This window comes from Suncus etruscus, chromosome 13 (assembly GCF_024139225.1).
Source record: "Suncus etruscus isolate mSunEtr1 chromosome 13, mSunEtr1.pri.cur, whole genome shotgun sequence".
NCBI classification, from domain to species: domain Eukaryota; kingdom Metazoa; phylum Chordata; class Mammalia; order Eulipotyphla; family Soricidae; genus Suncus; species Suncus etruscus.
The window spans coordinates 80475805-80485693 of NC_064860.1; positions in this window are offsets into that span (position 1 = coordinate 80475805).

The following is a 9889-nucleotide window of genomic DNA, read 5'->3' on the forward strand; positions in this document are numbered from 1 at the left end:
TAACCTAAACCTTCATAATTCCCTCAATAAATAAATGAATAATGCTGATTGTCTGCTATGTAAAAAGTATGGTATTAGTTACTGAGTGGAAAGCAGATTTGAACAAAATATAAGCATGTACTTCAAGACCATATGATCTAGAACAAAAATTTCATTTATAATCTATGCAGTGGAGTAACATCTTTACGATGTCATCTAAGAGAATCTAAGAAATGATGTTTTACAGTGTTAAAAGAGAACATTTTCTGAGACTTGATTAGGGGATATGAGCAGAGGAGAAAAGATATTTGAAGGGTGTTTTAGATGGCAAGAGTGACATTGCTTTGGGTCCCAAAACCATTTCTTGATATACCTTTTTTTTTGGAGGGTGGGGAAGGGACACTCAAAGTGATTCCTAGTCAGTAGGGCCTAGGATTCAATGTGAGGACTCTAGAATGCAGTACTGCTTCAGGCTTTTGGTTCCAAAGGTTACCTGGACTACTAATACAGTGCTGGAAGCAAGTCAGGACAACACTTAGTGGCGCTTAAGGTGGTTAGGACAGAAAGGAGGTGCTGTGGTGATGGGGATTGAACTGGAGGGCTTTGTGAAAGGCATGTGCCTTACCCGCACAGCACTTTCTCTGTCTTTTTTCAATTTGCCTTTAACCTCACTAACACTAGTTCGTAATACCCTTACTATTTCTTGTTTATTCTCAGATATTTATTTCCACATTAATTTTCCCTGTCTCAGCTTTATCTGATCTACATCTTCCTCTGAACGAAATTGCTAAAAGATTACTGGACTACTAAAAACCTTAAGTGTTTCTCATTGTACACTTAAAAAAAAAGTCCATATGCAGAATCCTTCTTAATCTGGTTCTGTCCTTCCAGTCACTACCTCCTACTTACTAGGGGACATTTAATTGTCTCTAGGCACATTTTGAGTTATCACAATTCAAGGGAGGGCACTTCTAACATCTAATTGAAGGACTCAGGTATGTTGATCTTGGAAGTACAGTAAAGCCTCCTATAACAAAAAATTATTGGTCTCCAAATATTACTGGTGCCAAGGATAAGATACATTAGTTAACATAAAATTTACTTTAATAGTGTTATTATAGCAATAAGTACAACAGATTTGGAAACAAGAGATCTTTGACTCCTTATGAATTAAATATAAACTAGCAGCTATGAAAAACTATAAAATACATTTACAAGCCTTTAGCATTTCCTTTATGTCAATTAGTATGTTCACACAGGAAATTTAGTGCCCTTAATCTTCAAAACTAGTAAGCCATACACATAGTGCCCCTAGTAGGGCACTTACCTTGCACATGACTTTCTCAGTACCACATCGGTCACACAAGCCTGTTTTGAGTGCAGAGCCAAGTGTCAGTCCTGAAGAAAACTGGATGTAGCTACAAAACAAAAACAAACAAAAATCTTCAATGCTATTTTAGTAACTATAAATTAAAGAAGTTCTTATCAGATTTATATTTTTCTGAGCAAGGTACATTTTTCCCTTTCTCTCTCTCTCTCTCTCTCTCTCTCTCTCTCTCTCTCTCTCTCTCTCTCATTGATTTTTGGGTCACACCCAGTGAAGCCCAGGGGTTACTCCTGGCTCTGGGCTCAGAAATCCCTCCTGGCAGGCTCAGGGGACCATATGGAATGCCAGGATTCAAACCACCTTTTGTCCTGGATTGGCTGCATGCAAGGCAAATACCCTGCCACTGTGCTATCTGTCTAGCACAGTACATTTCTTCTCATTGCTGGACTGTTGTATATAATTTTTCTCTATTCCTGAAATTACCATTCTAAATAATTTTTCTGAGACCTATCTGCAAGCACAAGATCAATTTTTAAATGCAAGAAAAAACTTTGCCTAATTTCCTAAACTGTCTAGCATCTTCTTGTGTATCATCTATACCTTAACTGCATACTTCTAAGAGAAGTATAATTGTAATATATGCTTCATTTTACAATAAATTCTTTAAATATTGGGTTCATGTTTCATCCATCTTTGCCTCTCCCAATTTCTTATAATTCTTGACACGTAAAGAAACACATATATGTTAATTTAATATTTGAACGAGGAGGGATATAAACTATCCACTAGAAACAGGGAATAGACTGTTCTAAATGAAAAGGAAGTTATAAATGAAAGGGTAGTAAAAAGTCAGACCACAAAAGTTTGAATTTCTTAGATTATAGAGAGCTATGAAGAAGACCCAGAATTAGTGGTTTATTTGGGAGGATTTAGAGAAACTAGAATATTTTCATAATTAAGGGGTGACACCAAGTGGTACTGTAGAAATACTAATTTGGTGGAGGTATTAGAAAATATTTGGTAATTATAAAGTGTTTAATCATTTAATCATAATGTATGAGTCTTATATAAATATTGTGGGTTGTAGTGCTAAAGAGAGCATGTGAACTTATTTTTGGTTCTCTCCAAGCCTGAAAGATTAATCAGAAGGCAGTAGAACATTATAATATTCACATTATAGTCTCCCAGGGGAACCCTGTTCCCACTGAAGACATTCTGAATCGAAGTGGGTAAACCACCACAAGGAATCTGAATAACCATTATATCAAGCCGAAGCCAGAAAGACCTCAGATGAAAAAGTCTGTGCTTCTTTTTATAAATATATATTCTTGTTATATACCACAACAGACATTTCTACTGGTGTCTGAACTATTGAAGACTTTAGTATATGATGTTTCTGCCCAGTATCTTTAATATCTTCCCTTTTTGAGCAGCATTTTATTTCTTTGAGGGAATATCTTTTCTCTTTACATGATCTGAGCTCATCCACTCATAATTTCCCTACAGTACAATGTCGTCTCAGGTAAACATTTGAACTTGACTTATACTCATCAACCACAGTATTATATCCACCTAGTTTGGAGTGCATGAAAACTAAACCAGACGAAGGAGAATTCTTCTCCAGAACTTTACAATTAAAGGTGAAAAATTATTTTCTTTCACAAAGCAATCTGCAAGAAATATGAACCATATTACCAGTGGTCTTTTGAGCCAATACATAATGAACACTGTGTGTAGGAGAAAATAAATAAGCTAACATATAAAGAGAAGCTTAGGGAGCAATGGAAGTAGCAACTGGATAGACAAACATGGTGTTGACACTGAGATCTAGGATCTAGTCTAAATGCTGATCTCTGAGGATTCTTTTTCATTCATGCCATATAATAGTATATTTCCTAACCAGTGGAGTGAATTCTCTTCCTATTTTGAATAACTTAATTTTTGTTGGGGTGTAATCATAAGTAAATAAGGAATATTATGAATATAGTTATCCCATAGTTAAGGGACTCTTTTAAATATATTATCACTAAAATTATATTAAAAATAAATAAATATACTACCACTATAATATAGCAAAGAAATATGGTATTTTAAACTTGATATCTGAAATATTTGATTTTATTCTTAAAATTATTTTCTGATAGGATTTTATGCATATATATTTACAAATATAAAAATATACATATACAGATATCAAGTTCTCCTCAATGAGCTACATTTACAGTTCAAATTCCCTATAATTTTTATTAGGAATACAAAATAATCCACCTTGGCTTCCTATTATTTCTAAATTACATTTAAAAATACAAAAAGTTTTTTAAACATTAAAGCACATATATTTTAAATTCTAATATTGGATTAATTTCAAATGATTATATGTGAAGAATTTTAGTCTTTTTGTTTGTTCATATTAGCAGTGATTTGGAGTATATGTTATGATAACCTGTTAAATCCAGATGTAATTTCTCTTCTGGAGACCTAGTAACTATAAATACAGACATTTTCACTCCCTCTCCTCTGATACTTTAATTTATTAGAAATATTTATTGGGTCATTCATATAACTAAATATGTCTCCAGATGTACTTAGTCTTTATTTAGAGTACTTGGTTCCAAATTCCCTTAAAGCCTTAGAATTTCTTCAACTGAGATTGATATAAGTTCTTTTGCTTTGTTCATGTGCTGACTTTTGGAAGCTCCTAAGGGTGCTATTGATTGCCTGGTGAACCAACACTAGCTGGACCTCTAGTCCTATATTTAAGCCTTCATGGGCTAGTGATTGAGTTTAATTCATTATGTCAAAGTAATGAGACCTGTATAAAAACTGAAGATGGAATTCAGTGCTGGAAAGTTTCTAGGTTGATGAAAAAAAAAGTTGAGACAATAGTGGGTGCTCCTACAGAGGACAGGGAAGCTCTTAGAGCTTTCCCATGTTTTTCCTATACCTCTGTTCCATCTGTTTCTGTGTCATATATTATTTTATAATAAACCTGTAATCTAGTAAGTAAAATTGTTAGTGTAGGCAGTTTAGTAAGATATGAGCAGGTGGCAGGAAGCTCTTGTTTCTACAGTGGATCAAACAGGACCCTCTCATGTTACTGATACAATTCAAGTCCAAGGATGCCAATAATCCTATCAGAATTTCTGCAGATTATACTTATATACCCTGCTCACTGCCCATACCAAGAGAGAAGCAAAACACCCTCCACCCATACCCAATCCTGTGGATTTTGCTTATGAAACTCTACGAAGATTTCAAATGGCTCCATATATACAGGCAGGGAGTGAAGTGGAGGGAAACCAGCAGAAAACTAGAAAACCATACAGAGAACTAGAAAGTCAGATGACTTGGTGCTTCTCCCACTCTTGTTGGCCTGCTCCCAATATATCTGGAAAGTGATATTTTTGTTTCTTTTCTCACTGTCTCTCACTCTATCCTCTATTTGGTCTCTTGAATTTTCTCTTCGCAGACAAGAACCAAGACAAGAATTACTGCCATAATTTCTGGGCAATAATTGAATTCTTAAAAAATATTTTATATTAAAAAAATTAATCAAACCCAAGAAAAAAGTTGTGTTACCTCAGATTCATAGCCATTTGGTTAAAAGAACTTGTATTAATCAGTGCTTGTGATTGATACCTGAAGGAGAGAGGATACAATGATCTTTACTCTGCAGCCAATTGATCAGAAGGACATGTAATGTCCTGAGTTTGCGACTGATATTTGAAATAAGTATGGGGGTTTATTTCTTTCTGTAAAACTGTTACCTTCTGGTAGAAATGGTCAGAACTGAGTTGAATTTTTTAGCATTCAGAATGCCAGAATTTTCATATGTGCTGTAGTGTGTGTGTGTGTGTGTGTGTGTGTGTGTGTGTGTGTGTGTGTGTGTGTGTGTGTGTGTGAAAGGGAAATTCTGCCTTCTACATCCCTCATGCACTGAACCTGGATCACTTGGGTTCAAGACAAGCATCTTTCACATTATACTATCTCTTTGAACCCTAAATATTTAATCTTAGTCACATTCTACGTCAAGAAAAACTTAGTGTACAGAATAAGTGAATTGTTATTACATCTACACCGAGGACCAGACTGAATAAGGTTCCAATATGTTGTAGCTACACTGCCTTGAACATGTGGATTTTGAAGACCCCCTGCACAGCAATTGAAGGTTGCATAGGCATGTCAAATAGAAACTATTCTTGCCCAGAAATTATAAATATTCTCTGTACACAGGGTTTGATAGTTATTCAGTTCTAATCTAATTGAAAGGAAGACTGATAAACACAAGGAAGCCTGTGGGCCCTAACTGTTAAGGCCTTTGGGAATTACTGTAGAAGTAAGCAGATGTGAGAAAACTAGGCATTAGATAGCAATGTCCTATTAGGAAAGTATCTGGTAGTCATTAGCCCTTCTCAAGAGATATTTCCAGTTCTCATTCCTGGCATGTTTGTACTATTTTAGCTCCCAAGAGTAAGAGCGGTCATTTGCTATGGCCATTCATTGCTTTGGGCAATGAAATGTGAACAGAGGATATGTGTTTCTTCCAGGTGGCCTCTTTAAGAGCAGTAGGCAATTTATTGTGCAATCTATTTCCATCTGCCTTTATAGCCAGTGGTGCTCCAGAGCTGCTTCATTAGCCTGACTCTCAAAGTAAGGATGACCAGAGGCAGCAACTTCCATCAAATTGCAATACAAATGTCAAGAGAGTGGGAAAGAAATGCCAGTTTCAAATAGTGAAAGTTGACATAAAGTGTTAGTTTAGCTACCATTAAACTAAGCTTCTTCGATTCTCATGTTTCTCATCTTTGTTTCTTAATGTCACTGACTCAGTTGCAGGGATTTTAAAACCATATCACAGCTTGTATTGCCACTGCCTACTTTGGATATCTTTTATTACAAATCCCACTCTTATGTAATACAGTCTACTTTTCTGATAGTTAACATCTTGGAGCTATAGAAAATAATATAGAGTAGGGTCATGGATTTGACTTAAGTGTTAAATCATATACCTTATATATGTGTGGCCATGGGTTTGATGCTCTGCATTGCAAGTTCCCTGAGTAATGCTTGTGGCACTGGAGAACTACCAGAAGTGCCCCCCACCCCCTAAGATGACACAGAAAAGAATATATAGAAAAAGCAGCAGGAGCTTTTCTTAGCTGTATTTACAAAACAACACTTTTTTCTCTGAAGGTGAATTTTAGTAGAATGTCCTTCAAACATAAACTTACTATATTCCTTTTCTTTCTTATTCTCTCTTTGTTTTAATTTGCATTTTATTGGAGGAAAATGATTTTCTCATAATAATAATACAGGGAATCTTTTTTTGTAAGCAACAATGCAAGGTGCAGATATTTCTATTTTGGGCCTATTCTGTTACCATACTAATTCCACCACCAAAATGCCAAAATGCCAATACCCCTCTACTACTGTCTATCTTTCTGTCTACCTTCTTAGCACCACTTTCCCAACTTGGTAATCACAAAGCTTTTGTCAGAGTATAAAAGTATTTTTTATTGAATACTGTCTAGTCTTTTGCTTTGATTCTCTCTCTATATATATACCATATGAGCAGCTAATATATGTCATTTTCCTACTATCTTATTTTGTAATATGGTGTCTAGTTTCATTCATATTGTAAAAAATTTAATGTTTTATTTTAAAAATAAATAGTATTCCACTGTACACACATATATATGCTTGTATATAATTATATGTATATAATTGCATAAAACACTTTTTCTGTTCATCAATTATTGGGCACTTAGCTTGTTTAAAGATCATAGATTATTTAAAATAACTTCAATAAACATAGGTATATATATATATACATATATATATGTCTTTTTGAATCTATGTTTACAAAGACCCAAAGTTATGTGAGAAAATAAAGGAGTGACTTAAATTATATTTACAGATTTAACTATAGATCCAATTATATAATAGAAAGTACTAGATTTGTAATCAGAGATTTGGGGTTTGATAGTGCAATTGCTACTTACAGGCCTTTCTTTCTTTTTTCTTTCTTTTCTTTCTTTCTTTCTTTCTTTCTTTCTTTCTTTCTTTCTTTCTTTCTTTCTTTCTTTCTTTCTTTCTTTCTTTCTTTCTTTCTTTCTTTCTTTCTTTCTTTCTTTCTTTCTTCCTTTCTTCTTTATTTCTTTTTTTTTCTTCCTTCCTTTCTTCCTTTCTTTCTTTTTATTTCCATAGAAATGCATATTTGTGATTTGAAAACTTAGCTGAATTAGATGTGATTTACTCCTGTAGTTTTAAATCTGTTCTATCATGAGGTAGATTTCAAACAAAGTGCATGTCAACTAGATCTATGGTCTACTTTAGAATATGAGATTGAAAGTTCCACTTTCAAGATGATGCGATAATATGTCTAGAAAGTTGGGACTAGTTATTGGCAAGGGGCCTCAATTCTCACAAGGCAATTTAAGCTTCATTATAACATGGGAAACTAGTCTCCTTCAGGGTGAGGGAACCAGAATATCTGTTATGATATAAAAGTCCCTATCATTTTCACAACATCCTATGGCAAACAGAGGTCAATTCTGTTTTTCATTCAATATGAAGATGAGGAGTCCATAAAAAGTATGAACACTTAGAAATATAAAAGTTGAGGAGTCACATTTGAGACCACAGACCTTATCTCTTATCTTTATATCTTTATATATCAAGACTTCTAATTTATGTAATATAACCCAGTAACACTATGTGTATATAACAATATAATTCAAGTAAAATTATAAGATTATTTGAATTTTAATTCTTTCTAACACTATGAGAGAACTCCCATTATTATAATATATTCTTAATATATGAGCAATTCTGAAGTATATCAGCAATCAGTGGACTTTATGTTCATCTACCAGTTTCCACTGTGTGAATGTTCTCCCCAAACACTGAAGCTACTACTTTGACCAACTAAACACGAACTGCCAGCTCACTAGGACCCCACCCATTATTATGTCTGAATTGAGTTTTCAGGAAGCTAATCTTCCCTCTTCAGGAAAGATTGTAGTGATTACTCAGTTTAGTTTTGTCTTCAATTATAATGATACATAGAGTAAAAGACTGTTTCATGGTATATTTTTGCTTGAGAAATAAATAAATTTCTTTATAAAGAAATGAGTAAATTGGGGCTGGAGCAATAGCACAGTGGAAGGGCATCTGCCTTGCATGTGGCTGACTCAGGATGGACCTGGGTTCTATCCCTGGCATCCCATATGGTCCCCCAAGCCAGGAGTGATTCTGAGCACATACCCAGGAGTAACCTCTGATCGTCACATGGTGTGGCCCCAAACAAACAAAAGAACAAACAAAAATACCAAATAAATGAGTAAAATAATGAATTTAGCCTAAACTGAAAATGTTACATTTTCTAGGTAAGGAGCTCTTTATAAATGGTGTTTTTTGTTTGTTTTTGGGCCACACCCGGAGGTGATCAGGGGTTACTCCTGGCTCTGTTCTCAGAAATCGCTCCCGGAGGGCTTGGGGACCGTATGAGATACCAGGGATCAAACCCAGGACCATCCTGGGTCTGCAGTGTGCAAGGCAAGTGCCCTACCACTGTACTATCACTCTGGCCCTTATAAATTTTTTATTTTAACCTATTAGGAATACTTGCATGTATGCTACATTTATCCTTTTTATACTGTATTCATATTTTATAATTTTATCATTTTTCTTTCCATTATCTACATTTTCTTTTTACTTCTCTCTTCTCTTCTTTTCATGTTCCATCTATGATTTATGCTCACCTATTTTTCTGACTTACTTTTGCATCAAGCTTGTCACGGATATTTGTTGGCATACTCATAGATGTTGTTTAGTAGACTTAAGGTTATTAGTTATGTGGTGCTTAAAAGTGGATATATATGTTTTATTAAAAAATAAGAACATTCCCCCACTTAGTTATTTGCATCAAATAAGAATACTATAGAGGGGCCCGGAGAGATAGCACAGCTGCGTTTGCCTTGGGAGCAGCCGATCCAGGACCAAAAGTGGTTGGTTCGAATTCCGGTGTCCCATATGGTACCCCGTGCCTGCCAGGAGCTATTTCTGAGCAGACAGCCAGGAGTAACCCTTGAGCATCGCCGGGTGTGGCCCAAAAACCAAAAACCAAAAAAAAAAAAAGAATACTGTAGAAATGTAACAATAGTATTTTCAGAGTCATCATTATCCTATGCTTCTGCTGAAGTGACCTGAGGACTATCATTTTTGAATAAGAAGTGTAGACTCAAAACAGGGTTTCTGACATATAATTAATTTTTTGATAATTATGATATTGATTCCAGACAAAATTTTGCCTTCTTGTTGAGAAGAGGCTAAAATTACAGAAGATAAAAAGAGAAGCAGTGGCTTTTGTGGTTGTGTGTGCAAGATTTGAAATTAGAATTGGAGGTTAGACTTTCTTAAACTATCTATACAACTATGTAAGTTTTGGAAGTTTTAATATGAATGTTTCTTCCTATTTATATAACCACACCAACATATTTGATTTGCTCTTTCTATTGGAAGATGGAGTAGCAGAGAGATAGCACATAAGATATGTCAGAGCTAGTGAGCTCAACAATTCTT